The following is a 6,000-nucleotide window of genomic DNA, read 5'->3' on the forward strand; positions in this document are numbered from 1 at the left end:
ATTAGAGGTAGTAAGGTTAGCGATTTGGGAAGCCGAATGTGTATGATCTGTAATTGATAAAACGAACGAACATGTATGAAATTGAACTGTAGAAGGTTGGGATTGTAGAGATCTCGTAGCAGAGAAAACCCATAGCAGATCTGGAAAACTGGATTCTGGTCATACGCGTATGGCACTAGGCAATACGCGTATGGGATGGCTTAGAAAAGGGAGTTTTGGCGCTGGTACGCGCCATACGCGTGTGATACGCGTATCCCATGAGTGGTACGCGTATGGGGTATACCATACGCGTATGAGTGGAAAAGATGATGTTTTGAACGTGAAATTGTCTCTGTTGGTACGCGTATGAGGATGTGGTACGCGTAGCATACGCGTATGGGCGTGGGCAATACGCGTATGGACTTGGTTAGGAATGGGCAATACGCGTATGGGCAGACTTGTGGTTTTTCTGAACTGTTGTTGTGCAGTTTTTGGTTGTTTAGGCTGAATGATGTAACTTAGCTGATGTATGACGTAGTAGGGATCATTCCCGTTGTTTTGAGTAGTATAGGTATTAGTAGAGTGTGCTAATACTGTGTTTGATTATGCGGCATGATATGATATGCTTTTGTGATAAAATGTGTTGATGATGTGTGATGGTATGCATGATGCTGTGAATGTATCAGTTATGTATGCATTTGTGAATAGACTGTTTTATGGCTTAGAGTGTGAGCATATGTCTATTCTTGAATGGTTGTTGTTGTTGCATTGCTAGGTGATTAGCATGCATATTGTGGCCCTTAGGGTGGTAGCTAATTCCCATGGTGAGGAATTAGTGAGTAAATCATTTTGATTGTTGTTGATGTTTGCATGCTAGGTGATTAGCGTGCATATCATAGCCCTTGGGGTGGTAGCTAATTCCCATGGTGAGGAATTAGTGAGTGAGTCACTATGTCTCAAATGAGTGGGACTAGTGAGCTTGGTAGCCGTGCCTGGATTTGGACGGTGAGGTTGAACTATATGTTCACAAATAGTCGGTACCGCATGCATGGAGTCTCATTGCATAATATATGTATGGCGTATAATATGAATGGATGCATTCCAATATTATACGTGTGTTTGTGTTGGTGTTGAGTATTATGTTGAGTTGATGTGCTGTTACTGAATATATGTTTGGATTAGGGTGATGAAGTGTGTTAAATTACTTAACATGACATGATATTTGATAATACTTATTATATCGATTGAGGAACTCACCCTTACAACTGTTTTTCAGGTAACGAGCAGTGATTGAGTAGGAGCTAGTACTTGGAGTCTAGAGTAGTTCCTTAGTGGGTCATGCTCTGATAGATGTAACATCGGGACGGGATGTTTTTATTTTGTTGAATAATTCCACATGTAATATGTTACATGTTTTACATGATTGATGAGATTTCTATCCGCTGTGTTTTATGCAAATGCTTATGTTTTGAATTAATAAAAGAGCATGACCGTTATATTGGTGAATGGTGTGGAATATTGTGTGACACCCTTAAATGGCATATTTACTCTGATTTTTATATGTTGTTTTAATTAAATATTTGGGGTATTTTAGAAGGGTGTTACAACAGGGGCCAATCGATTGGTTCACTCATATTTTCATTTTTCCACTTCTCATAACACCATTTTCCTCTATAACTCCCTTTCCAATCAAACCCACACTCTTTCTTCCAACACATCCATCTCACTACATGCTCATATAGACATGTATAACAAGAATCCCAAGTTCATAACTACAAGGATTTCAACATCATAACATAACCATAACAAATCATATTATCATACCAATCATAAAAACACATCAAAACACATGTTCATGGAAATCAACAAGAGCAAGAACATATTCATCTTATAGCATGGATTTTCATGATTTGTCTAACATTCTACAACCCTAACTTTTCTAGAACCTAAAGTTTCTATATAGAACCCACCTCAAGAAATTGAAGAGGAGAAGTTGTGGAAGATGAAATGAGGATGAAGATGATGGTGTTGGTTCCAAGCTCTTGCTCTTTCCAAGCTTCTTCTTCTACTCCACTAACCTTGTTTTTCCCTTCTTCTCTTGAGCTTTCCTCTTTCTCTCTATTCTTTCTGATACATAGAACAATTGAAAATGGCACATGTGGGTAGTTGGTGAGAGATAATAACATGTGGTGGTGAGTGAAGCCAAGGCTAGTATTAAATGGCCATGAGAAATGTGTGGTTAGTAAGTGGGTAGAGTGGTAGTAACAATATTTCAAGTGGCACTAACTTGTAATATTTGTTCTACCGGAGCTATTGACCCATTATTAGTGTTACCAAAATGTCCCAATTAATAAATGGTCGGTTCCAAATAATATTAATTAAGTCAAGCTGAACTCACTATTTGCTTTATTTATCCCAATTGGAAACTTTTAGAGCACATAGGAACTCAACTGATCTCAATTAATAGGAATTTAGACATTTAAGGAAATACGGGGTATTACAGTACGTGCTTCAGATTAAATATATTTCCTTTCTTTTATTTTAAAAGTGTATACTTTTGATCTAATATATTATAATAAATATTTTATAAATTGTATAAAAATAGTATATGTATCAAAGTTTGCAAGTATTTAATAGGTTAATATGTTTTGTATGTTATTTTTTTAAAAAGAATTATATTAATTTGTTATTAGTGATATTGTAATATTTTTAAGAAATTTTATTATTGATAGTAGTTGAGAAATGAGAGTTCTTTTTTTCGGCATTACTCCCTCTATTTTTTATTATAATCACTATAAAAAATTGAGCAAGGTATATATCAATATTTGCAAACTCTATATCTTATATGTCAAAGATCAAGAATATTATTATTTGTCTTTAATATATTCTTTTGACATATGATAAGAAGAATATAGAATAGAAATAATCTAAAGTTATTTTAGAAAGATTATATTAAAAAAAAATATATAAAAAATAATTCTATAATTTTAATAATTAAAACATAATTGAAAGAAAAATAGAATTAATATTCTATAATAGTTATGACAATAAGAAATTATTAAGTTAATATATATTTCGAATTTGTCAGGATTCGAACTTGTGACCTTTACACGGTACAATTTTGCATTTTTAAGAAGTGAAGATGAATTTTAGAATATACCACACAGGAATATCGGTGATGTGACATAAATGATGTTGAGTTGTTTGTATTAGAGTACGTGCTTCAAATTTTAATATATTAATTTATTATTAGTGATATTGTAATATTTTGAAGTAATTTTATTATCGATAGTAGTTGAGAAATGGGAGTTCTTTTTTTCAACATTATTGACTCTATTTTTTTTTATTATAATCATTATGATCACTATAAAAAATTGAGCAAGGTATATATCTATATTTGTAAATTCTATATCTTATATGTCAAAGATCAAGAATATTATTATTTGTCTTTAATATATTCTGGTTGGTAGTTATCTTTTTTTTTTTATATTTAATTTTAAGTTGTTGATGATATGATTTGATTCTTAGTACTTAATAAAGTTTAAAATTCATTTGCAGTTATTATTAAATAAAATTTTCAAAATCTATTCAAACTTATGTCTATATTGTCAAATATTAATTCTATGATAAATATCAATGTTTCAATTGCTGATGACTTTACTAACATATTTTTGTAGAATTTAAAACTATTTTAGAGACACTATATTTAAATGATATATCAAAATTTCCTTTCTTTCATATTTTAAGAGTGTACACTTTTGATATAATGTATTATAATAAATGTTTTATAAATTGTAAGAAAATAATATATGTATCAAAGTTTGCAAGTATTTAATAGGTTAATATGTTTTGTATGTTATTTTCTTAAAAAGAATTATATTAATTTATTATTATTGATATTGTAATATTTTTAAGTAATTTTATTATTAATAGTAGTTGAGAAATGAGAGTTTTTTTTTCGGCATTAGTGCCTCTATTTTTTATTATAATCATTATGATCACTATAAAAAATTGATCAAGGTATATATCAATATTTGCAAACTCTATGTCTTATATGTCAAAGATCAAGAATATTATTATTTGTCTTTAATATATTCTTTTGACATATGATAGGAAGAATATAGAATAGAAATAATCTAAAGTTATTTTAGAGAGATTATATTAAAAACATATATCAAAAAAATTCTATAATTTTAATAATTAAAACATAATTGAAAGAAAAATAGAATTAATATTCTATACTAGTTATGAAAATAATAAATTATTAAATTAATATATATTTTGTATTTGTCAGGAGTGAAGATGAATTTTAGAATATGCCACACAGGAATACGGATGATGTTGCATAAATGATGTTGAGTTGTTTGTATTATAGTACGTGCTTTTGATTTTTGATATATTAATTTGTTATTAGTGATATTGTAATATTTTTAAGTAATTTTATTATTGATAGTAGTTGAGAAATGGGAGTTCTTTTTTTCGGCATTATTACCTCGAATTTTATATTATAATCATTATGAACACTATAAAAAATTGAGCAAGGTATATATCAATATTTACAAACTCTATATCTTATATCTCAAAGATCAAGAATATTATTATTTGTCTTTAATATATTCTGGTTGGTAGTTATCCTTTTTTAGATATTTAATTTTAAGTCGTTGATGATATGATTTGATTCTTTGTACTTAATAAAGTTTAAAATTTATTTGCAATTATTATTAAATAAAAATTTCAAAATCTATTCAAACTTATTTCTATATTGTCAAATATTAGTTCTATGATACATATCAATGTTTCAATTGCTAATGACTTTACTAACATATTTTTGGAGAATTTAAAACTATTTTAGAGACACAATTAAAATCATACATCAAAATTTCCTTTCTTTTATTTTAAGAGTGGCCACTTTTGATATAATATATTACAATAAATGTTTTATAAATTGTATGAAAATAATATATGTATCAAAGTTTGTGAGTATTTAAGTTGTTTTTATTAGAGTACGTGCTTCAGATTTTAATATATTAATTTGTTATTAGTGATATTGTAATATTTTTAAGTAATTTTATTATTGATAGTAATTGAGAAATGGGAGTTCTTTTTTTCGGCAATTTTTCATTTTAAGAAATGAAGATGAATTTTAGAATATGTCACGTAGGAATATGGGTGATGTGGCATAAATGATGTTGAATTGTTTGTATTAAAGAACGTGCTTCAGATTTTATATATTATAATAGATATTTGTTGTTGTTTTTTTATTTTCAATCTTATTTCATTTTGGTTGGTAGTTATATTTTTTTAGATATTTAATTTTAAGTTGTTGATGATATGATTTGATTCTGAGTACTTAATAAAGTTTAAAATTTATTTACAATTATTATTAAATAAAATTTTCAAAATCTATTCAAACTTATGTCTATATTGTCAAATATTAGTTCTATGATAAATATCAATGTTTCAATTGTTGATGACTTTACTAACATATTTTTGGAGAATTTAAAACTATTTTAGAGACACTATATTAAAATGATATATCAAAATTTCCTTTCTTTCATTTTAAGAGTGTACACTTTTGATATAATGTATTATAATAAATGTTTTATAAATTGTATGAAAATAATATATGTATCAAAGTTTGCAAGTATTTAATAGGTTAGTATGTTTTGTATGTTATTTTTTTAATAAGAATTATATTAATTTGTTATTAGTAATATTGTAATATTTTTAAGTAATTTTATTATTGATAGTAGTTGAGAAATGATAGTTCTTTTTTTCGGCATTATTGGCTCTATTTTTTTATTATAATCACTATGATCACTATAAAAAATTGAGCAAGGTATATATCAATATTTGCAAACTCTATATCTTATATGTCAGAGATCAAGAATATTATTATTTATCTTTAATATATTCTCGTTGGTAGATATCTTTTTTAGATATTTAATTTTAAGTTTTTTATGATATGATTTGATTCTTTGTACTTAATAAAGTTTAAAATTTATTTACAATTATTATTAA

The sequence above is a fragment of the Lathyrus oleraceus genome, chromosome 1, assembly GCF_024323335.1.
Source record: "Lathyrus oleraceus cultivar Zhongwan6 chromosome 1, CAAS_Psat_ZW6_1.0, whole genome shotgun sequence".
Taxonomy (NCBI): Eukaryota; Viridiplantae; Streptophyta; class Magnoliopsida; order Fabales; family Fabaceae; genus Lathyrus; species Lathyrus oleraceus.